Raw genomic sequence first — 25,692 nt, 5'->3', positions numbered from 1 at the left:
GTGTTCTTTTTTTCAGAAAATAATCATTCTGCAGTTTATTTCAGGAAAGCCCTTGCCCTCCCCTGAGGTGGTTGATAACAATGTAAGTGCTCAGTAAGTCGGTCTGATTTGAGAACAATTGTTAGGGGTCACAGATCCAACCAGACAATCGCTGCATCAACTCCAAGACGCTTCCTTCTGCTTTTGTTCCTGGTATAGTTTGCGTTATTCACTTAAACAATTGGGGGACTCCCACAATTCAATCTCCCCATCTACCAAGGAACTCCTCCCTAATATTTATCCCCAAATTCATGCAAAATCGTCAATGGTTCTTGTTGTTGTTGTTTGTTTGTTTTTCTGTTTCCAAGTTTGCTATTTCAGAACCTTCCAAAGACTTTCATGCCCAATCCTGTGAATACATACAATGCCTGTTCACTTCCTGTCGTCCTTTTAACAGAGAACATCTCTTAATCAACAGGAAGGGATGATAACTGCTATTTTTGCCTCCCCTGTTAAGATACTTAATTTAGTGGCACTTTAAATAAACTGGTGTTCTATCATTAACATCTGCATTCATTTAAAAATGCACTTGGGGTTTTTAAGACCACCTATCTTACGTGTACCACACAAGGTCTAAAAGGAGTGGGGCGCCCTTATCTATTGTTACAAAGAATCTACATAAAGAAATGAGTTCCTAAGTAACGCATTGTACGATGATACTGTTTATTAAAATACCGACCTCTAAGTACTCTAAATTCACTAGATGTCTACATGAAAGTATCCAACCTTCTCTGACAAGTGATATGTCAAACCAGGAACAAAGAGAAAGAAACAAAATAGATGGAGGTCGGGGGTGGGTGGTCAAAGGGGCCATTGGCAAAGTACACATTGCCCTAGAACAGACCATTAGACAGCACTTATTGTTGGGGGTGGCACCCATATGATTGGCCACTGCATGGGCCCACTGTCGTTGGGTAGCTGAGCATCATCCTTGATCATCAGCCTTGTCTTTACTGTTCAAAAGAGTTAAAAAAAAAAAAACAAATTCACATGATTCCTTTGAAATTAAAATGTTACACATAGGGAAAAAATTATATGTGCAAAGCATATGTATTTCTGCTACAGAAAAGAGCCCAGAGCATATGGCTTTGCACTGCAGAGGCTTATATACATGGATCCATTTCACAATCCATAACTTAAAGCTAAGGAAGGCTTCCGTGCTCTTTCCAGATGGATTCAAATTGCATCTGGAATTCTAGCTCCAGCCTTGCGAGGCCCCCCCTCACTGTGCTGAGATGGACTTGTGCCTTTTCTTTCAGGTCCTTCTCAGCCTGAACCACTTGGACACTGTGCTGGATAGTTTTATGTTAACCTGACACAATCTACAGTGATCAAAAGGGAGGGAACCTCAATTTAGAAAATGCCTCCTTAAGATTGTGCTTTAAGACAACCTGTAGACCATTTTCTTAATCAGTGATTAATGGAGAAGAGGGAATCCATTGTAGGTCAGGCCATCCCTGGGCTGGTGGTCCTGGTTCTATTTAAAAAAAAAAAAAAAAAAAAAAACCACAGGCTGAGAAAGCCATGGGAGATGAGCTAGTAAGCAGCACTTCTCCATGGTCTCTGCATCAGCTCCTTCCTACAAGTTTCTGCCCTGCTTGAGTTCCTGCCGTCACTGCTTTTGAAGATGAACTACTACATGAAACTGTGAGTGAGATAAATCTTTTCTTCCTCAAGTTACTTTTGCCCATGGTGTTTCATCACAGCACTAGAACCCTTAACCAAGGCAGGCACTGAGGAACATGGAGGTAAATCCCTCTAGAGTTGTTTTTAATAAGAGACTACATCAGCAAGGACTGTTGATCAGAATCATCTCTGGCAATGCGCAAGGGCCAGTCCTGAAAACTAGAGAGCAAATAGTTTAAGGTTTGTGGGACAGATAGGGGAATCATTCAACCGGGCCACTGTAGCACACAGACAGCAATATGGGTGGCAGTGTGTGACAATCATTCTTTGCTAAGCGTGCCTCGGGTGAGACTGATGACTACTACCAACACCTGCTCTCTTTGACCCATCAGTAGCCCAAGATGCCTAAACCCAGGGCCAGGTGGAGCCCCTGAGCTCTAAATAACATCACCATATACATTAAGAGTGAAGGGGGCCAAGGTGATACCACCTAGTTCACCCAGGGATGCCAGCTAAAGGACTCTGTGAGGATATATGATGGTCAGTTCCCCAGGTTTTAAGGAAACTTTGGTCCATAGGATGGACAAACTCAGTGTAACCTCAGCAGAAAGAAGCTGGCATCCAGAGAGCCTTATGGAGAGGCTAGTCTTTATTTCCCTGTACATTGAGTTCTTGTCTTCGTAGCTAACTAGACATACAGAACACTGAGACGCAGAAGTCAGTCACAGATCCTACCTGGGTTAGGCAGACTTTTCCTGATAAGACCCTATCTATTGCAAAGCCGTAGCATCACACAAGAAATCTACCTTTATCTTAAGTAATAAGCATTATTGCCAGTCAATCTTTTGGTGGCACGTTGACACATCATTAAACCAACAGGAGAGGATTAAAAAAAAAACCAACCCATCAAACCATCCCAACTCCAATTCTTTCCTACGTCACAATGCAACAAAGCCAGTCGTTATGTCGTGAACTCAGCCTGGCCAGGTGAATTATTCCATTTTCTCCAAAGTTGCCATAGCATTGGGAAAGCCAGTTTCAAAACTGCTAGTGATTGAAGAGTTCAAGGGAAAAGGAAACCAAGCAGGAATAGCCACTGTCAGATCCCAAAAATAATGGTAAGTTGTTAATATTTTTCCCCAAGAGTGATGAGGAAGATGAAGAAAATCTAAGCATTGCGATTAGCATGTTTCTTTCTTCCCTTTGTGCTCCCAATTAAAAGTGAGCTCTTCTTTTCGCTTGAGATGTGTGATTATTAAACCATGATGTCTTTCTTTTCTTTTCTTTTTTTTTTTTAAAGAAAAAACCAATTTATAGAAAGGGCTCCACACTGCTGCCACTTCGCTAAGGTTGCCTATAATTGCTCCAGCCAAAGCTTTGACTAATTAAATCACACAAAAGATTGTTTCTTAGTAACACACCTGGTCCATGCTTTGTAGTTGGCTTTCATTTAAGCGTTGCGTCTCATGCTGCCTTGTAGCCTGAAAGGATACTAATCAGGTAAATGGCTATTAAAAGGCATATCAATATTTGCTGTGTGGTGATTGTTCCCTTAAATCTCCAACAAGGGAGGTTTCTTTGAGATTTCGGGGCTGGTCTCCAACCACAGGAAAGGGTAGTCACACGGAAATGCTGTTTTTCAGCGTTTGTGAGAAGTAGAGAAAGGGAGCCGGATGGGCGGTGTGGTCAGAAGTGAGATTATGTTCTTTCTGTTCCTGAGGGTGTTTGGAACAAGGAGTCACAAGTTGGTGTGTAGAGCAAATGAGGGGTCCATGGACAGGAAGCCTCTCTAATGGCTCTCCGTTCCCTGTGAGAGGAAAGCTTCCATTTTGGAGTCAATGGTGCTAATTAGGTTGCAATTTAGAGAGCTAGTTAGACATGCGAACACCCAGGGAATCAAGTGTTACTTTCATATTCAGTTAAAAGGCACACTGTCGCTAAATATTCCCTTCTATCAACAAAGCACCTTTTGAGGATTAGCTGAAGGAAGTCTGCACTTGGAGTTGGCAATATGGTCGCAAAGCTTGAGTCCACCTGGAGCAGCCCTAAATCAATACATATGTATACAGCCAAGGCCACGACCAATGGAGCAAACATTCCATTCAGGAGGAATGCTCTTACATGTGAGAAAGCCACCGGACAAACAGCATCCATCCATAGTCCTGTGTTCTGCAACCTTGTTCACCTTCCACCAATGGACAAGACTTGTGTTGAGCATGTGCAGGTTAGGATACAGCATCCTGCTGGCCCTGGACCACAGATTCTGGAGTTGGAACCCTTCCTATGGAACTCTATGGCTGTGACTAGCAGCAAAGTCTTTAAATCCCTTTATCTTGATTTTTTTTTTTTTTTTTTTTTTTGCATCCATGAAATGAGCAGAAAGCCAAGAATAGCCACCTACGGCTATGGCACAAATAAAATGAACATACAATAAATCATTTATATTATTTATTTATAATATTTATATATCATAAAGTCTGTTGTTTGTGCATATACAGAAGTACAATGACTAGCACTTATAATTTCCTCAGTGTCTGTTAGCTCCAATACTCTTGACAGCCCCTAAAGTCTTACACAGTATCTCTTCTAATTCAACGGAGCCATTGTCAGAGACTGAAAAACACTCTTCTTTGGGCTCCCCTTTGTGACGCTGAACCATGAGGGGACAGCAAGCTTGAATTGGTGTAGTGAGAATTTTGGTTTCCTTAAAAATACAGAAACATTATTTGAATATATTTTTTGTTTTAATCCCAGGTTTGGGGTGTAGGGCTGCTTCAGATTGGCCATAACAGCTAACTATGATTCATCTCATGCTTTGGCAGGGGTGTGATTTTGCCATCCGAATTACATTTGGGATTCTGGGGGATTCTTCAGATGCTATATTAATGCCAAATACCAGAGAGAGAGAGAGAGAGAGAGAGAGAGAGAGAGAGAGAGAGAGAGGGAGAGAGAGAGGTGGTGGCTGCTGCTCCCCTGCTGCTGTGGTTTGTCAAGTGGATGTGAGCAAAGAGACAAGAGAAAGAAATTGGATATCCTGACGATTAAGATCAAAGTTGTCCCAAGGACCTTGATGGCCCTAATCAGCAGTAAGTAGTCTTAGGATAGCAACATCCCCTTCCCTCTCTAACTTCCTTCTCTCCTACCCAGTGGGGGGTTGAAAGGGTGGAGAAGGGTGGTAGGAAAAACAACCCAATAAAGTAGCCAAAAGTACAGTTGTAAGTTGGTTCTCATCAATCAGCAAAGAAACTAAGTCAAAGCAACCAGCTTGGGGGCACTCTTACAATGTTCCCAGGGTTCCCCACGAGAAGTTTCCTGCATTCAGGAGGACCCCACTTGGAATGCCCTCTAGTTGGCTGTCTACCATTTCCCTCCCCGGGAAGATGGAGGAGATAGAAAGGCAAAATTGTGAACCTAAAAGAAAAATCATAATGAGATTCCCCCACAGCATGATGATATTTATTTGGGGCTGGCAGAGCAGGACAATGGGAGGAAACACACTATGGCATCAGGTGTATCCAAGAGACGGTTCTAAAGGTACTGAGAAGCAATGCATCAGGTATTTTGATAAAATACTCTTTGGCCACAAGGATTATAACAGTAGGGATGATGGTCTGAGGTTGAGTAGATATTGCCAACAGTGGTGTCTTGCTACAGTAGTTTTTGGTCATGTAAGGTTGCACAGGTCCTTGTGTGCAGCTGTGGTGTCCACAGCCTTTTGTGGGCATTACTGTCAGATACTGTTATGCAAGAACAATTTATAACCTTGGCTTTCATTTACTTGCCAGAGTTGACAGAAGCGATTTCATTTAGACTTCACATTCTTTTCCCAAGGTGGAGCCCACACCCCGCTATACCTGGCTGTAGATTGCATCAGCCAGAGCCTTTCCTTGGAGAGATTTCTTGACATCTCTCTTCAGTGCAGCCATGGCTGCCCACACCAAAAACTTACAGATGTTTCTCAAAAAAAACGAGCATCAGTGCCACCATGATGTGACGTTGTGATTGAAGGCAAAGCACTTCAGCAAAAGGAGCAAAAGAAGCTTAGTGTTTGTATAACAAAAAACTCTCACGTTTAATGTGACTTCCCCCATTGGCCTAGGTACCTCCAGGCTGCCTTCATCTCTGACTGGTAAGTCCCTATTAGGTAAGGTTTGCTTCTGCCACTAGAGATCAGATGACAAAAGCTCCGATAGGACTTGGGATACTTCCTGTTCCTTGACTAAGGACCAGTGTCCCAGCTATATCCCACTCGCCCTGGGATTAGGAATGACTTGGGGGCTGGAGAGACGGCTCAGTGGTTAAGAGCACTGGCTGCTCTTCCAAAGGTCCTGAGTTCAATTCCCAGCAACCACATGGTGGCTCATAACCATCTATAATGAGATCTGGTGCCCCCTTCTGGTGTGCAGGTGTATATGCAGGCAGAACACTGTATGCATAATAAAATAAATGTTTTAAAAAAAAAAAAAAAGGAACGACTTGGGTGTGGCCAGAGCTCTCTGAACATCATCTCAGAACATGGAAACCTCAAGAAGGTTGGTTAGGCAAAGATGCCCTGAGATTCTGACACTAGAAAAGTCAGTGGGTGCTGCCCAGGAGAGTCAAAGGAGGAAGAGGGACAGACAGTGGAAGTGGAGAAAGGGAGGAGGGCCCAGAGCTGTCTCCTCAGGGAGCCATTAGATGTTCTCTGGTGTTTTTCAAGAGGCCTGCTGGCTGAAGCCTGATGTCACTAGGACTTCAGGACCACAGCAACCTCAAAGGTTGTTTCCCTCTCACACCGACTGCGTATTAAAATCACCAGAAGCACTTTTCAAACATCCCCCTGCAGTACTCCACCTCCAGAGAGCATGTTAATTGAAGGAGAGAGGCTGAGCATCAGTACTCAAGTGACTCGGTTGGACGTCATGGTCAAGATCCCCTGTCCTGGGATATCGTCTTTTTAGTACTTTTTTTTTCTGCCTCTCCAGAGTCCTTCTCCTGACCAACCAGTCCATTTTCCCCCACTTCAGGGCTGAGGCTGCATCCAGGGAAACTGAGCTTACAAACTAAATTACTGCTGCAAAGGTGAAACTGGTAGAGTATGTGTCCAGAGAAGGAAGTCATTCTCCTTGGCTTTACTCTTCCTGCCCACCAATTTTATTTCTGATCTTTTTCTCCAATGAGAGGAGGGCTCCCCCTTTTTTTTTACAGGTTTCAAAGACACCCCACTAACGTCTGCATGAGCTCTTGACACAAAAACTTCACCACTCAAGAAGCCTAGGTCTGCTATCCAGCCAGCAAGCATATTGACTTAAAAGCTCCCCCCACGCCCACTGCCAGGGGCTGACACAGCTCTGCCTGGCTTCTATGAAGCTCTGCTTGACAATGCCTCTTTGGCCTGCTAAGTTTCTTGGTTTTTAAATCTGTTGTTTTCTGTACTACTCAACAGGCTGGAGAAATACTAAAATGCCTTAAGAGTGGGCCTACAAGCCACAGAAGGTTAAGAATACCTTGGATGTGGCTTGGGGGGGTCATCACCGATGTGGATGACTGTTCTTGTCACTCCCACTACGCATCCCTAGATACTGAGGACATCACTAAGAACATTGCCGGGAGGCCACGCCCCACCCCCACCCCACCCGACCCCCCCGTGCAACAATTCCTATATTATGTATTAGTGTTTGGAGGTGTCCTCCCTCTACAGCACCCACCGTGTTACCCTTTCCCTGTGTCTGCAAGCCACTTCCAGCCTACAGAACGCCTCTGTTTGCTACTGGACTTTGATGCTCACAGCCACTCAGAATGAAGAGACATGTTAAGGATGACTGCTGCTACGGACTCGATTCGTTAAGTGTGCGCCTTAATTCATCAGCAAATGCATGCTTTCAGCGGACTTTCCTAATGCATTGACATATGATCACATAATAATAATCCCTGGTGGACCTATAACACAAAACACAGCTTTGGACTATTCAGTGTGTATGTTATACATCCCCTCAGCTGCCCTTTGACCCCACCCTCCCATTAAAGAAGGATCAAGTTGAAATCCTCACAGGGAGCAGCAGGGCAGAACAATTGCATAGCAGGGGCTAAGTCAGACTGTGGCAAACCCAGAGGCTGGATCCACTTGCTTGTTGCCATGAGAAATGAGGGCAGTGTCTCTGGGTCTGCCACCATCTCAAGGGACAATTAGTTTAGAGCTTTGTGCCACAGCCCACTTTTAAGTGATAATCATTCTGTTTCACTCTCCTTTTAAACCCTGTCAGCAAAAATGCTGAGCATGCTTGTGTGTGTTTCGATCTGTGCATGTGCATGATGAGTGTCTGTGTGCACGCATGCACATATGTGTGTCTTTGTGTGTTTCTGTGGGTGTGTCTGTGTTTGTTTGTGTCTATGTCTATGTATATGTGTGTATGCATGCACATATGTATGTGACTGGGTGTGCTTGTGTACCTGTGTGTGAGCATGTGTGTGTGTGTGTGTGTGTGTGTGTGTGTGTGTGTGTGTGTGTATCCACCAATGAGCTTTCACTTGTCTCTCCTGCTCACCTCTCATTTCTGTCCCTTTGGTGTGTTCTGAACTGGTACTGACAACACTGTTGACTCAGAACAGCCCAATTGCTATCTTGAGAAGACAAAATGATCTTCCCTGATGCCTCACCACCCCCATGCACTGTCCATCTCCACCAGGTTGTGCCTTATACACAATTCTCACACTCACTTTTGGGTAGGAAGATTTATACCTCTGCTTCTAAAAGGAGCAAATTTGTTGATTTAAAGAAGTAAAAAAATATCCTTATGATGTTGCGTGTAATATAGCACACACACACACACACACACACACACACACACACACACACACACACACACATTCCACCTCTGAAAACACCATCATTACCACAGCAGATCCTGGGTTTGGCCCACTAGAGATGAAAAGCCAAGGTTATTTATAAACAGCATTAAAGAGTGAGGTTATAGGGACAGAAGATGTGGGCAGCCACTGGTTCTGAGCCCTTAAAACCCATTTGTTTCTCCTCCTCTGGTTTCCACCACGGACCCCTATCCTGGTTGGTCATCCTGGATCCAGTCACAGGGAGTGGACACGAGCTCCATATCTCATGTGCCTTTGCTACTTCCTGGTTTCTCCTCGCAGTCTCTTCGTCTTTTGTGCAACTTCCTGGCTGCCTCAGCCCCAGATTGTTTCCTCCTCCACATGTTTACAGTCTTTACACTCTGTCCCTCGCACCTTGACACTCTACTACTTTCATTCTTTTTTACTTTAATGTGTGGTTGCATCCCAAAGAAATATCATTACGAAGAGTGCTGTTTAAAACCAGTTGTTTTGGTGGAGAAAATGGGAATTATGAGATCAAGAGCTTCATATTTGCAGGAACAAAGTAACAGCTCGTGCACAAATTTAAGAGCAGATGTGAGTGGCTATAAAATGTAAATACCACTGAACAAATATGACCCTGGAGTGAGTTTAACTCCTGCTCAAAGTCTTTCTAGCATACAAACATTTGGAGTCTTCTTCTCTCTCACTTATCCATTTAGCAAAGATTGTCTACACTCCTACTGTGTACCACACACCGACATAGGTGCAGAAGGCAGAAGACACAAACCAGAGGCAGTATCTCAGCCTCCAGCCCTGTCATTGCCTTGGCCTTACACCAGAACAAGTAAAACAAATTCAAAGAGCAATTCGGGCCACAAGAACAAAAGGCCAGCAGCTTGGTGAACACCTGTGCACATGACCTAGGGAACAAGTGGTGGAAGGCACAGAAGGCAATGTACAAAGCCACACACACACACACACACACACACTCACGGTTCGACGCTGAAGGCCACTGTTTGTTTTTCCACTTAAATGCTTGCTGATAATTCCTAGATTCTGCTGGCTGCCTGACTTTACTACTCTTAACACTGTAGCTGGAGTGTAGCCTCCAGGGACGTTCACAACCACACGTAAACTCTTCCAAGCGAACCCACCCATAGATGTACCCAGACCAAGAACCTGAGCTTCTTAGTAGTCACCCCTCCCCCAAGAAGTCCACTTGGTGCGTGTTTGTTATTTAGCCTTTTATGATACCAGTACAGATTGGTCTGTCCTGGTTTCTAATTTATGTAGTACATGAAAGTGTAAGTCATGTTTGGGATCCAAGGGTACAGATCTGTTGTTCCACACTCGGTAGCCTGAGGCAGGATCATGTGTTTAGAAACAGTCTGGACTATTATAGTGAGGCCTGGTTTCTAAGTAAAGGATTTGGTCATCCATGACTGAGTATGCTGAATTTTTATTACTCTGTTCTGCTTTGTGCTCTCTAGTATTTTACTATCAAAGCTACTGCCATTCGCTGAAGGAAGAAGTGGACACAGGCCTCCATCCCTACTCAAGATGTTGTCTCCAGTTGATACCCAGAATTTTGTGTTTGGGATTTTCTGATTGGAGACCATCAGCCTTTTGTAACTGACATTCTGAGTAAGGTGTTGTGGATGTTGTTGTTGGGGTTTTTTGTTTGTTTGCTTGTTTGTTTGTTTGTTTTTTGGTTTTCTGAGACAGGGTCTCTCTGTGTAAAGGTGTTATGGATGTTGTAATCTGCCTCATTTGGAAGTCAAGCATGTGCTGGGCCTTGACTGGACACCTCATGAATCTTCCAGACTGGTCTTGAATATCTGTCTAGCTAATCCACCAACTTCTGTAAGCTTTTTCTCTGTCTTTCCCTTCACTGGCGTGGTGGTAACTACGTAACTACTGTTTGTGGCTGCACTGTCTGTTCTCCCCCCTTCCTATAGGCTGGTGCTCTTTCCATCGGTAATGGTTTGGTGTGGAGTGTACCCCTCGTGCTTGTGTGTTTGTACACTTAGTCCCCAGCTGTTTTAGGAATTCATGGGACCTCTGGGACAGAAGCAAAGATGGCTGTCACAGAAGTGTAGCTATAAACCCCCTCCTCTTCTGAACTACTGGCTGAGTTTCCTGGCTCAGAGAGATGTGAGCTAAGCACCCTCATGCTCAGCTTCTAGCACAAACACCTCCACGCCTTCCTTTCTTTGAAACGATGAGCCAACTCCTTCTTCCTCTAAACGGCTTTTGCAGGTAGTTTTCCATGCAACAAGAAAAGTGACTATCATACCCCACCTTTGCCAGAGTGTTGAACTGTGCATTTTGACACTCTCTGATTTTATAAACGCGGGCACCCTGCAAAGTTCTCACGGAACCAGTAGCTCTGCGCATGCGCTCTGGTTTCTGCACTCTGATAAACGTTGATCTTGCAGCACTTTCTGAATATCTAGCTTTTATCCTTTGGCAGGCCCAGTGCTTCTCTGCCCAGTTTATTTGGAACTCGACTCATTGTTTGTAGGCTTATTGGTCAGAAACTGAGAGCAAATCCCGGAGGACAGGTGGCACGTGTCCTACAAGGGAGAAGTGTACATAATCTGCAAATAATGGGGGACAAGAGCGATGTGCACTAATGTTGAAACTCGGCAGCCTGGGGAAAAACTTCATAGGCAAAGTTTTAATATGTTTTCATTCTTCTCTTTCCTAACCAGGACCCAGGCAGAGCAGACATTTGTAGGTTTAGAAGTTAATATCCTGGGCCTGTCTCTCAGCTTTCTCTGATCTTGGCTTCTATGAGAAGCCAAGACCTCTAAATTCACCAACGAGGCCTTCTGAACGCCTTGCCTTTGACTGACAATTAATGACGAAGCATTAATTACAATTCATGGACAATTAACTATCTCAGCATTTGGATAACTGTTTCCAAAGCAGCAGTGGACACCAGCAACAGCTAGGTACCAACACCATTCTCTTCCATGCAGTTGCCCCCCCACCCCCACCCGTGCTTCTCAGAGATCTGTAGCAGCTTACAGATTCCCTTCTGCAGGGAATATTTATTATCCCTTATTATTGTTTTTAAAACTTATATGTGTTACCAGTGGTATCAGTGTTATCTGTAGGCCCGGTTAGTGATCAATTAAGACACAGACACTTGTTATATTTTAAAATAGCCTTAGTTAACCTGGGGCAGGGCAGATATCAATTCTCTAAACTACCTCCCATAGTGTGGCAGGCATGGGATCTCTGTCTTGATCCCATGCCACCTGTTTCTAATAACTTTTATGGAAGCTACCTTCCATCCATAATCTTAAATACTTGTTAATGTATTTTATCTGGGCCGGATTTTCCATCCACGCCAGCCATGTGCTTCTTCTCCTCCATCTAACCCATGGCAGCCTTCCTCTCTTCCCTTTAGGTCTACTCTCCTTTCTCCTTGTGGCAGTCTCTCTCTCTGTGTCTCTGTCTTTGTCTCTCTCTGTCTCTGTCTCTCTCTCTCTGTCTGTCTCTGTCTCTGTCTGTCTCTGTCATCCTATCCTGTCCAGGTGGGGTGGTTTTTTATTAAGCAGAAGTTGGGTCACACAGACAGCAAGCAGTAATTAACATCAAAATACAGCAGACCATCACCCAACACCTTAGTGCCACAAAATCGTCGAATCCTTGTGCTCTTCCTCTACGACACGTGTTCTCAGCTCTACCCGCCTCCAGCGATGCGTCCTCAATGCCACTCAGGATTCAAGAGGCCCAAGCTCCCAAGATCCCATCTTAGTACCTAATTTCTACAGGCACTTCTAGTGCCAATTGGCAGGTGCTGTTCACCAGCAAGCATAAATCTAAAGTGGAGTTTAGTGTGCAAGAGGCTTATTAGGCAGCTTTGGGGATGGGCAGCCATAATCAGCATGGATACTACGGGGTGATCTCAGCAAGGCCTAGACAACAGTGTGTGCATGACTGAACTGAAGAAAGAGTGCCAGGATTTTTATACATTTTAACCTGCAAGTCACTGGACGTGGTTGTTCTACGAAAGGGGTATCACCTTGGGCGACATGGCTTTCTTCCTCTGCTGTAGTTATGAAATGCTGAGAGCGTGGTCTGTACAGGGCTCGGGGCTCTTAGTCCACTTTAAAATATAACATCCGAGAAGCAGAATGAGTTGATCCCTTTTCCAGTCCTAACACTGGGATTTCCCCATCTTCCCTTGCTGCATTGGGACTCTGGTGTGGTGAAAAATGCAGATGACAGTCAACACTTGTGTCTCATTTCTAACTTCAGGGGAAAAAATAATTAACATTTGCTGTCCATCTCATATTTGACATACGTATGTGTGTGTGTATATACATATATGTGTGTGTGTTGCTACATATTAATTTCTATTCTTCTACCTTTGAAATAAATAGATGCTGAATTTAATTGATTTTTTGTTTCTGTTGAGATAATGATGTAATCTACTGAATTCATCACCTTTCTCCCTCTATTCATGTAGTAATTTATAATGACGTTAAAATGTTAAACTATACTAAAATGGAGGAAAGCCAATATCGTTAGTATTTACCTTTTGATGTCATTTGTTTTTGTTTGCTTGTTTGTTTGTTTGTTTTGGTGCACGTACAATTTTTTTCATTTAAATAATTTATTCAGATTACATCTAGATTGTTATCCCTTCACTTGTATCTTCCCGTTTCCCACTCCCTCACTCTTTCACCCTATTCCCTTCCCCTAAGCCTGTTGACAGAAGGAGACCTCCTCCCCCACCATATGATTACAGCCTATTAGGACTCATCTGGATAGCCTGCTTCCCTTCCTATGAGTGCCATTAAGCCTCCTCCACAAGGGAAAGTGGTCACATAGAGAGCACTAGGTTCATGTCAGAGTCAGTCCCTGCTCTCCACACAACTGTGCAGAAAGCACTGTCCATTGGCTACATCTGAATAGGGGGTCTAGGTTTACTGCATGCATTGTCCTTGGTTGCTACAGTAGTTTGTGCAGGCCCCCCTGGGTCCAGATCCCCCAGCTTTGATGTTCTTCTTGTAGGGTTCTGGGACCTTCTGGGCTCTTCTATATCCCCATTCTCCCATACCTCTCTCACCTGGAGTCCCATTAGCAAGTTCCAGCATCTGTCCCAATGCCCCACTGAGTGAAAACTCTCAGAGGACATCCACGGTTGGCTAGTATCCAATTACAAGTGAGTACACACCATGTGTATCTTTGTTAGAAATTTACTTTAATGCCTTACCTCCATGGCTTTGAGACATGAAGCCTTGTTTCTTTTCTCACAATGGTGTCTTAGATTTTGCCAGGAAGGTTTCCTCTGTTTCCAAAAGGCTGGTATTAGCTGTTCCTTAGCAGACCTGGCCAGTTCCTCCCTGAGGCCAGGGTTTGTTTGCAGGAAAATTCGTGCTTTAACAGATTTAAGACTATCCAAATCTTCTTCCTTCTGAAATTAATTTTAATGCCTCATCTTCTCATAAATTTGCCCATGTCCTGCAAATCCTCCAGTGTTCTTCTCTTCTCATCCCTGTGGAAGTTTACTTCTGCCATTCCCTGCTTGTTTGTCCTTCTGCTTGAGCCATACTGCTTTAGAAGGAGAAATGCTTTGAGCTGAAAACTGGCCCTGACTATGGACTCACCTCTCTACACTTCTTTTCCACCAACCTACCAGTTCCTGAATCCCTTCCATCTTGGAGGTGCTCCAATTGCTTTCCACAATGGTTTTTTAAAACTTTATTCATCGTTTATCATTGTTCATAGAGCATGGATTTATCTTCTCTCTCATCACAGTGTTTGGGATCTTAAATGTCCCCCAAAGGCCCCTGGGATGGAGGCCGGTGTGAACCTTAGCTTAATGCTATGGGAAGAAGGTTAAAACTTGTTTTGTCTGGGACAGGGCTTCTTTGTATAGCCCCTAGCTATCCTGAAACTAGCTCTGTAGAACAGGCTGGCCTTGAACTCACAGAGATATTCCTGCCTCTGTCTTCCAAGTGCTAGGACTAAAGGAGTGAGCCACCACCACCTGGCTGAGATAAAAACTTTTGACAGAAAGGACCTAGTAAACTATTTTAGGTTACCTGCAGCATGTGTCCTTGAAGGAGATTGTGGAGCCGTGGACTGTTTTTTATTTTCATACCTGGCCTCCCCTGCTGCAGGGGTTAAATCTGTGGCAGAAGGCCCAAAGCAATGTGGCTAAATGGTCCTGGGCAGAAAGCTTCAAACTATGCGCACAGATTAACTTCCCTCTTTATAAGATGATTTATCTTAGATATCTGTATGTGACTTACACGCCCATGCTCATGAGAAATAAAAATGGTCTCCATGCTGTTAAAATATATATTGGACTGATAGGTATAAATTGGAGTCTATAATCTGCTTGTATCTGGATATTGTTAGAAATATTTGCACTGTGGGAGAGATTTGGGTGCATTTTATGTAGCACTCTGTTTCCTCTTAAAGGGGGAGACCATGTATTTCTGAATAGAGATATTTAGGTTCAGGTACTTCACGCTTAGTGAAGCAATTCAAGAACACTAAAATTGTCATCATTTCAGCACAGCAGGGACCCTGATCAATATAGCCTGTTACTATCACTATTGTATAAGTGTCTTATGATGTTTCTAGATGATGACCATCAGTAAGAAGTAACATTTTTCTCAGTACCAGAATTGTCTGAGAATGGCTTAGATGTTTAACATTCATCACAGTTTGAGAAAGAGAGGGAGAGGGAGAGGGAGAGGGAGAGGGAGAGGGAGAGAGAGAGAGAGAGAGAGAGAGAGAGAGAGAGAGAGAGAGAGAGAGAGAGAGAGAAATACATAGTATGTGATCATCACCACTTACCTTAATTTCTTATTGAGATCAAGAATAATGAGGCTCGCTGGGCATGGTAGCCCACACCTTTAATCCCAGCACTCAGGAGGCAGAGGCAGGCAGATCTGTGAGTTCGAGGCCAGCCTGGTCTACCAAGTGAGTCCAGGACAGCCAAGGCTACACAGAGAAACCTTGTCTCAAAAAAACAAAACAAAACAAAACAAACAAACAAACAAAAAACGAGGCTGTAGACCAGACCCACATAAAAGAGAGTTGCAGCCATAAAACACTCAAAGGTTTAGACCAAGAGGTGGAACAGTATCTTCTCAGTTCCAAATCCAGCCCCTCATCTAATGGCTAAACACGTTGAAGAAGGTGACTTCTGAAGACCACAGTGTCAATTCTTCATAGTTGTCTGGTTCCAGCCAACTTCTGGAAATGGCTTCTGGGTTTCCATACTGTTTTGAGAGTTCACAATATCAAGGAGCTGGGACCAGCCCAGTAGTGCCAGAAGTATCAAGAGAATTTCAGGCCCTTGGACCAAACATTTTAGGGATAACCATGGTTAAGGCATTTGGCTAGATAGTGGCTACAGGTAGAAATGAAAGGGCTAGCGAAACTCCAGCCATGAGCTCCCCTGGTTAAACTCCCCTCTGAAACACCTTCTAACTCCATCTCTCTATTTAGAACTCCATTACCCTATGTTTAAAACAAAGGAAGTCCGTTGAAAACAAGCTGTAATTGCAGTCTTTCAGCAAAACAGCATTTACTAGAACGCGCCGTTCAGAATGCCACAATGTATCTCCCCCACGGTGCATGGCACACAAGTACATCCATCACTGCTCTAAACAGGATGTTCCGTGTCAGCAAAGGCTGGCTCATCAGCCCCCCAAGTTATGAAATGTGAATGCCTCACTACCAGACTTTAGAACATGCTCCCAAAATAAAAGTAAAGATTAGCTTATTCTTTGCTCAGAACTGGAGCTGCACTGGGAGAAACACTAATCCTTGTTTTAGAAAAAAAATAATGATGCATTCTATTTATTGACAGCAAGATGATTGCCTGAAATGTTTCTCGTTACTCTGGGATCTCAGATGAGCAAATCACTGCCAGGTAAACCAAGGTTAAAACTATACTTATGTGTGTATATTTTAACAATGTGTTGGGTGTGGTAGGGGTGGTGATAATAATAATAAATAAAACAAACAATGCCTATCACTAGCAGAGAATTGTTAATTTGGAGAATTTTGTGGAATATTTGATCTGATAAGGGACTCGGTCATCACTGAATTAAATTAGGTTTCAGAAAATGAATATTTCATTTGTAAGATTCTGTTGCTTGGAGACCCAGAAAGAGAAGGCTGGCAGAGCCTGAGATAGGAGAGGTGTTGTGGGGGGGGGGGCAGGGGGGAGACAATATTCCCTACTCCTGGAAACTGTGATGAATGCATAGGAAACATTACAGGAGAGATGTAACAGTGACCAGTGACCATGGTCCAAACCGGTACATTTAGAGAGGCCAGGATGTGTGCCATGGCTTCCAAAACCAGGAAGCCTCACCCCACCATTCACCATTATTACTCCTATTTAAACCAGGCAGACATGATGCCATACACCCAACCAATGCTTTGTTTAAGAATTGTGGGGCAGACAACAAAGGAAAAACCGCATCCATGGCAAAGCAAAGTGTGTGCCTCAAAGAGGGATGGCCAGAGACAGCGTTGCAGAAGCTCATATCGGAACATCGCGGAATCCTCCCCTCCCTGCCCATGTGTGTTTTTAATCGGAGCTCCAACACTGAGCACCCTTTCCTTTCACCAACATGAAAGGTAGACTAGCTCTGATGTCTTTTACCTTTTGGGGAATGCTGGGTATTTAATAAGTTCCAGAATCTGTAAGAAAGGGCTCTCGGGACTTTATCTGTGCTCGGGAGAAAGGGAAAGTTCACTTTGACCAGACTTCCTTGTGAATCAGAGAAGCCATCTGACTATGTGTGGAAGGAGGAGGTGAAGCCAGAAGCTGCATGTGTGACGTAAGGCTCACCTTTCCTTTTTCCCTTCTTTTAGGTTGGGGTGTAAATGTGATGGTGAGGCCCAGCTTCAACTCTGGGAAGCGACACCCGGGACAGGGAAACACCATAGAATTACATAAGCCTAGTTCTTAGCTGCACACCCAGAACAAAGATCTCGGCAACCTTTACCTCCGCCAGACTATACTAACAGAGAGAACCAAGTGTATACAGTTGGTGTGCTTCTCCTTTCTCTTTTATATAGAAGTACAGCTTTCATCTCAACTGACACTTTAGGTCTGAGTCGACACTGTCTCAAGTACATTTTTTTTTTTACTCTACCGTTTGTCCACGTCACCAGCATTTCTAGCTTACTTTGATGTCTCCTCGTCTTCCCTCATTCATTAAGATGCATACACATCGAAATCACAGCCAAAATTTAGATAGCCTTATTTGAATGTCTCCTTCGTTTATTTTTTCATTTGTTGTTGTTGTTCTTGTGTTGTTGCTTTCCTGCTTGCTCCTTCTCATACACAAACACATGCACCCCACTCTAAATTCCAGGTCCAAAGCCAAGCTTTGTGGGTCATGACTGTGATCTCAGCACTGGAGAGAGTGAGGAAGTGAGAGGCCAGCCTGAGCTACAATGTGAAGCTCTATTGAAAGAAAGGGAGGGGGAGAAAATACTACTACTGATGAAGAAGAAGAAGAAGAAGAAGAAGAAGAAGAAGAAGAAGAAGAAGAAGAAGAAGAAGAAGAAGAAGAAGAAGAAGAAGAAGAAGAAGAAGAAAGACAGATAGATAGATAGATAATAGATATAAAAAGGTAGGAAGGAGGGAAGGATAGAAGGAAGGAGGGAGGGAAGATGCTGCTCTGGTTTTGTTCCCTCCAGGTCTCAGCACAGTGTTCAAAGCAAAGCAGCAAGCAAGATCACCAGGGAGAATGACCTTTCTGTTATCTGTCTCCACATATTACACGGGGGCTACGTCTTCCTTTAGAGGGGAGTGGCGTGTATTGCTAAACCTAAAGGGTATGCTACATTATCAGAACGGCTCCCGGACTGGGCAGCCTAGGGACAGGTGAGCAAGATCCTGGCTTAGACGCCTAGCACTAGAAAAACAAAGAGCAGAAGACACATCAAGTGCTAGAAAAAGGAAGAGGCGGGGTGGCCGCTGTGTGTATGCTGAACAGACATTTTGGAAGCTGACTTGATGGAAATGCCAATCTCGGTGGCCCCCCCTTTTTTTTTAATTAAACATTTTTTATTTTTTACATATATATTTATATTATTACATGGTGAATGGCCTCTTAAAGGCATCTTTTAAAAAGAAACCGGAGGAAGAGGAAGCAGCCACTTGTGATGTTGAAACAGAGTTCTAGAAAGGCTACCTTAAGGAGAGTGGTGGTTCCCACACTGCCAGTGTAGTATGAACAGATGACGTAAAGAACCCGAGCAACTCCCAGAAGGTAAGCCTTCTACCAGACGCATACTTAATTTTCACCTAAATAAAATTCTTTCCTGGAAAGGGTGTGGGAGCTCTTGCTGAGTGTGAGAGTGGGTGCCCTTATACATTTAGCAAAGGATTTCCCGCATGGTCTTTGGCACCACTCAGTAACTAAAGCTCTACCCTTAAAAATCATGTGATGAACAATGAACTGATGAGAGCCACCAACCACAACGCTCTTCCCTCCAACTGCCATTCATGCCTGAGTGACAAGGTAGGAGGTCCCTGTTGGTAGAATCACAAAGGCAAGCTGGCTTTCAGTCTAATATCCAATCAGAATGCACCCAAGCCTTTCTCATCATTTTTAAGCTCACAGTCATCATCTGTATCCAGCAAGCGCTAAGAGATGCTAACAAGAAAGAAAGGTAGGCATGGGTGAGGAACACATCTTGTTTATATTATGATATCTAATTGTTCACACCATAAGTTTTTCCTTTGGGCTACACTGCTGTGAATAAAAACCAATGTACGGAGGACTATCAAAACAGCACCTTGGTGATGGTAATGGCGGATTTTGTGCAGACAGATAATAGAACTGCTAGGGTAGGGAGTAGAAAGACAGATTCTTTCCTAAGAAATGTGTGCTTAACTGACCACTTTAGGAGCAAACAGAACCCAGAGTCGGAGGAGCAGACAGCAGCCCCTTTGAGCGCACCCCAAGTGAAACAGGCCAGGGTTCTTCATGTCTCTCACATGCTAGATAATTTAATAAGTTTCCCTGTTACCGCTATCCTATGCCATCCTTACTAATCAATCACCTTCACTCAGCTGTGTCTTGTGGATAAAATCACCCATCTTTTCTAAAATAACCCACGAGTCAGAGAACACTAGAACATGGCCCCAAATGGAAGCTCTCCATCACCCGCCACAGTTTAGAAACAATGAAGACTGAAACAATGATGAAACCTCAGCTACGTTTTGTCCACAGAAGGCTGAGAATTTGGGCCTTTATAATCCTGAATCATTTTTACTTCACCCTAAACAATCTTGACATCACCAGGAATATGTGTCCTCAACCCACAGACATGCTGTTTGGGATCGGGAAGAAGAAACCATCTGTGGTCTGGGGACCTGCTGAGGACCGAGGGAGCGTTTGGAATTTGAGAACATCTTGACTACATAGTCAGAGCCGTTTAGCTGCCGGACCCAGGAGCAGAATTAGTTAGGTTGTTTTTAGAGAAGAGTTCAGACATGGGAATGTGGTGGGTGTTGTGCTAAGCTTTCATGCTGACTCACTGTTTATCAGCCTAGGATAGACAAGTTAGTATCTACTTATCACGTCCAACACTAGCTAGGCATTTCAATGTTTCCTTTTGTGTTGCTATGGTTTCCCATTTTACAGATGAGAGAACCAAGAAATGGTAGAATGGTGGTCTCCGTCCAGAGTCCTTTGTCTCCACAGCCCATGATTTTCCACACTATTTCCAGCAAAACTGGGAAGGCAAGTCTCATTTTAAAAGGTCTATGGTTCGTCCCCTGGATGGAGAGGCCTGGTGGCACTCAGAGGAAGGATAGCAGGCTACCAAGAAGAGACTTGATACCCTATGAGCATATATAGGGGGAAGAGGTCCCCCTCAGTCACAGTCATAGGGGAAGGGAGTAAGGGGAAAATGGGAGGGAAGGAGGAATGGGAGGATGCAAGGGATGGGATAAGAACTGAGATGTAACATGAATAAATTAATAAAATATATTTTAAAAAATAAAAAGTAAAAGGTATGTGGTTGATGCTAAGAATGAAGAGAGCGCCTAGGTGCAGAGACATCCTTGTGTGATTGTGACGCTGAGGAGGCTGAGGCAGGAGGGTCTCCAGTTCGTTATCAGCCTCGGTTATAGCAAACCCTGCCCTCCTTTACTAATGATAGAGGAAGGAAAGAAAAAGAAAGAAAAGGGAAGGGGGGGGTCTTTGGGTTTGCTGAACCCCTCAAAAATGGAAGCATGCCATTGCTTCCTTCTCCTCTGTAATTGTAATTTGTCTGTCAACAATGAAAACCAGAGCTCCGAGGTAGACCTCCCCACTCTGAATCTAGAAAATATCAGCTGTGCCTACCATCAGCCATCAGTGACCAAAGGCTGACCTTGCTGAGTTAATCAGTAGAGAAACTAATCAGTTGGAAAAAATGCAAATTTGTTTTCTGCACCGAGTTGGAAACTCATTATACTGAACCACTTCTTAAATTAAGTTCAGAGCAGCACTGAAAATCTGGGTCAGATAAGAAACAATGGAAGGCTGTAATAAGCAGGCCTGGGCTGTGAGCACTGAATCCTGTCGGCAACAGCCTTGGTGTTAATTTCTCCTTAGCCCCTTGACTGCGGTTGCAGAGCAGAAAATGGCTTGCTCCACTTGGATTGGATTGCCTTTTCTAGTTGGCGAGTTATGTAAAGTGGATGAACAGTTCCTTGTGAAGGGGATGCAGTGTAGGGTTTAAACAATGCACCTACTCTTTACCCCAACAGTCCAACTCTAAGCTGTTTCATCTTTCCCAATCAGCAGTTGGTTGCTGTGCCGTGCTGTGCTGTCCTGCAAGGGCCCCAAGAGTTCGTAGCTGAAAATCCCAAGAACTGTCTTTGCTACCAAGAACCATGGGGTTCACAGGGTATCAAGTCTCTTCTTGGTATCTTGCTATCCTTCCTCTGAGTGCCACCAGGTCTCCCCCTCCAGGGGGGGCACCAGAGTTCGTGTGAAAGTCATACCCCACTCTCCACTCAACTGTGGAGAATGTTCTGTCCATTGGCTAGATCTGGGTAGGGGTTTAAAGGAAATCCCTCTCAGGAACAGTCATAGGGAAGGGGAATACGGGGAAAATGGGAGGGAGGGAAGAATAGGAGGATACAAGGGATGGGATAACCATTGAGATGTAACAAGAATAAATTAATAAAATATAAAATAAAATTTAAAAAAAAGAACCACAGGGTTACTCAGTCTGACAAATCAGAACTATGTCTGTTTGTGTTTGGTATTTTTTGTTGTTGTTGTTTTGTTTTGTTTTGTTTTGCAAATGTCAATTATTGTGTCAAACCAGTGCCTGTTGATCAGCATCTGAGAAGGCCAAATAAAAAAATGAGCCCCATTTCCTCCCCCTCACTCTTCCTAAGTGACTAAATGACCTGAAGACAATCGGCTCTGTGCCTCTGGACTGCGGCTAACTTCCCTGTGCCATGGAAAACTGTGATCTATTCATAGAGAAGGCGTTTGCCTGGAAGTTGCATTAAAGTACTTACCAAAAAAAGCACGGGGCACGGGCAATATAAGGCTCTATCTATAAGTTAGTTCGCCTATCTCATGATGAAATGATCAACCAAGAGTCATAAAATAAAATACCCAATTTAAAGTAAAAAAAAAAAAGTGGTTTTGATGAGCATAGCCAGTCTTCTGTGTGTCCAGTAAGTTCGTGGCATTGAGCCAAATTGCCAGAGCATCATTGGGTGATATCTCCAAACACCTCAGGAAGAGAGGGAGTTGTCTTAATCAGCTTTCTCTTGCTGTGAAGAGACACCGTGACCACAGCAACTCTTACGAAGGGAAACGTTTCACTGGGTCTGGCTTACAGGTTCAGAAGTTTAGTCCATTATCGTCATGGTCAGAAGCATGGCAACACACAGGCAGACGTGGTGCTTGCTGGAGAGGAGCCAAGAGTTTCTACATCGGGATCGGCAGGCAGCAGAAAGGGAGAGCCTCTGGGCCTGGCTTGAACCTTTGAAATCTCAAATCCCGCCACCCTCCCCCATGACACACTTCCTCCAACAGGGCCTTACCTCCTAATAGTGTTACTGTCTGGTGACCAAACATTCAAGTGCATGAGTCTGTAAGGGCCATTCCTATCCAAACCACCACAACAGGTAGATCATGATTCAACAGTGAGAAAAATGGAATTCATTACAGGAGTGTCCATGGGACCAAAGATAGTGATAGTGCCAATTTCTCTCTCTCTCTCTCTCTCTCTCTCTCTCTCTCTCTCTCTCTCTCTCTCTCTCTCTCTCTCCCTGTCTCTGTCTCTCTCAAAAACAAAACGAAATAACATTTAAAGGTTATAATACCATAGTCAAGACTCTATAACAGGAAGAATAAACGATGGGGAGGCTGCGGCTATGCACCACTCTCTGTGGACAGTTGAGGAACTTCCACAGGAAAGATAGAACAGCATTCCTCTGGAAATTGTAATGCTAATCCTCAGGAAAGATTATGTGGTTAAATATGGAAAAGACACATACTGTCATCAAAAAGAACTCTCCTAAGGAGCTGCATCTTTGGCAATTAGCCAGTTGTTCTATTTTTATACTATAAGTGGCTGTTCCTACTGCCCTTCACCTGCCATGCATGCCTCTCCACTCCTTTGGGACTGGCTCTTTCCACTATGCCCTGAGCCAAGAAAAGCCCACTGGGCCATGTGATATGCTGCCATCACAACCAGTCTGGCTAACTAGTTGGCTCTTGATGCCAACAAGTTGAGCCCTTGTCCATGGGACTTTGAAAGAAGAATCACAGAAACGTAGTTGTTCTGTCCACCAGTCCCGGCTGTGTGTAGACTTATGATGTGTGGCATCATTGAGCCACAAATCGACTAACTTGAAGAGAAGTCACCAAGAAAAATAAAGCTAGGACAAACCATGTGGTTCCTTAAGGGGGAGAAAAAGAGCAAGTAGCCCCCGAAACTGAGAGTTGGCTTTTGGTTTTCACTGGGTTCTAACTTCTAATTCCTATGTGGCTAGCTATGTCTGAGTTCAGCCGTCTAGTCCTTAAAATAAGCTCCCTCTCCTCAACTAGCTCCAGTTTGCTTCTCCCTACACACCTACACTCTCCTGTCAAACACTGGTGAATGAAAGCAAATCTATATGTCTCTGTTAAGACAGAAACAACATATGTACACACACTGCCTGAAACGTTAGGCAAAATCATGTTTTGATGAAACAGTATATTTGACTTTGTTGTTCTAGTCACTTTTATATGATCTTCCATTCTCTTCTTCTTACACAGGAGTAAAATTCCAAGAGGACAAAGAGTGCTGAGCCTCGGATGTCTGAGATTTGGGCACTGCGATCACAACTCAAACCCCATACTGTACATGCACCATCCATTGCTAGATAAATGTCCTTCCTTAATGCAGGCCATGTGCTTTCTTCATTCTGATATTATATAGGTTATTTCCTACATATTTCAATAATTCAAAGCACAACATTAGTGTGTACACACTGTTTCTTTTTTTTTTTTTCCCAAGCTTCCACCAGGTATCCAGTGTGCTAAATTTTGTGACTTTAAAGTCCCACTTGTTTTACTGTTGCTTTTTCCTCAATGCATTTTTCTCTTTCTATAATGTCCATTTAAAATATCCCTTCTTGGAGCTGGGTGGTGCTGGAGCACACTTTTAATCCCAACACTCATCAGGCAGAGAGGCAGGTGGGCCTCTGAGTTCGCGATTAGTCTGGTCTACAAAACAAGTTCCAGGATAGCCACGGCTACACAGAGAAACCCTGTCCCGAAAAGAAAGAAAGAAAGAAAGAAAGAAAGAAAGAAAGAAAGAAAGAAAGAAAGAAAAGAAAAGAAAAGAAAGAAAGAAAGAAAGAAAGAAAGAAAGAAAGATCCCATATTGGAACCTGAGAAGATGGCTCACTTTCAGGGAAAGATTTTTGCCTTGATAAATGAAGTAGATAGCCACCGAAGAAGATGCCCGATGTCCACTTCAGGCCTCCACACTCACTCTCACACATATGCCCACCAGCTCCCACCCCACCAGGGCCTCCATGCTCACTCTCACACATATGCCCACCGGCTCCCACCCCACCAGGCATACATATACACAGAGGGGGAAGAGAAACATGCCTTCTCTTAGGTGTATATTGTATATCTGCTGTCTTAGCATAATTTTAGTTTACTTTTTGTGATTTTTGCACTGTTTTGAAAGGGTTCTCTGTCACTTCACTAGCTCATTATTTCACTATTCTGCTGTTTTGTGTCTCTTATTTTTAATTTGTGTGACATACATTTCCTATGAACTCTTCTCGTCCTCAATGACCCCACATCTTCTGAAGCACGGGTGAGTTGCTCTTACTTTTAAAAACCATTACTCGATCATAACGACGAGTCACAGCTTGAAGTTTTACCTTGTATTCTCCTTTCCCCTACTAGATCAGTTTCAACCAGCAGTGGAGCATGAAAAGAAAGTGGGGGGGGGGGGCGGAATGGACCAGACAAAGTCAGAGACTAAAAGATTCATATCGCCTCGACAGAAAGGAGAAACAAATTTACAGCAGCCGGTAAGATGAAACTTGTAGCCACAGCAGAAAATATTCTCCCTCCTACTGAGCATCCCAGGCAGGCCAGAGTCAGAGTCAGGGAGAGGGGACCCTCAGAGAGACCACGAATAACCTCATATGGAAGAGAGGCAAACTAGCAGGTAGCAGGTAGCCAAGTCCTAGCAACCTACTCTCTCTCTCTCTCTCTCTCTCTCTCTCTCTCTCTCTCTCTCTCTCTCTCTCGCTCTCTCTGTCTGTCTTTCTCTGTCTCTCTCTGTCTCTCTGTCTCTCTCTCTCTCTCTCTCTCTCTCTCTCTCTCTCTCTCTGTCTTTCTCTGTCTCTCTGTCTCTCTGTCCCTCTCTCTCTCTCTCTCTCTCTCTCTCTCTCTCTCTCTCTCTCTCTCTCCCTGTCTCTCTCTTTCTATCCCCAATTGGCTTTGAACTTGTTATTGCCTTGATTCAACCTCCCCATGGCTAGGATGCAGCTGTGTGCTGCCACTCTCTGCTGAGGTGGTTCTTTATTTCCCTAGAGGAATGCTTTGCAAGCATACTGTGGTATGAATGCCAGCCTTCAAATGCATGCAGGGAACCTCACACTTCCAATACTGGATGTTAGCTAATATTGTCTTCAGTGTGTATGAATGACCTCTATCCAGTGACACATGAAAATATGTTAGA

The sequence above is a fragment of the Acomys minous genome, assembly GCF_964271855.1.
Source record: "Acomys minous genome assembly, chromosome: 14".
NCBI classification, from domain to species: Eukaryota; Metazoa; Chordata; class Mammalia; order Rodentia; family Muridae; genus Acomys; species Acomys minous.
The sequence above is the reverse complement of the archived record's forward strand: the minus strand, read 5'-3'. Positions refer to the sequence as shown.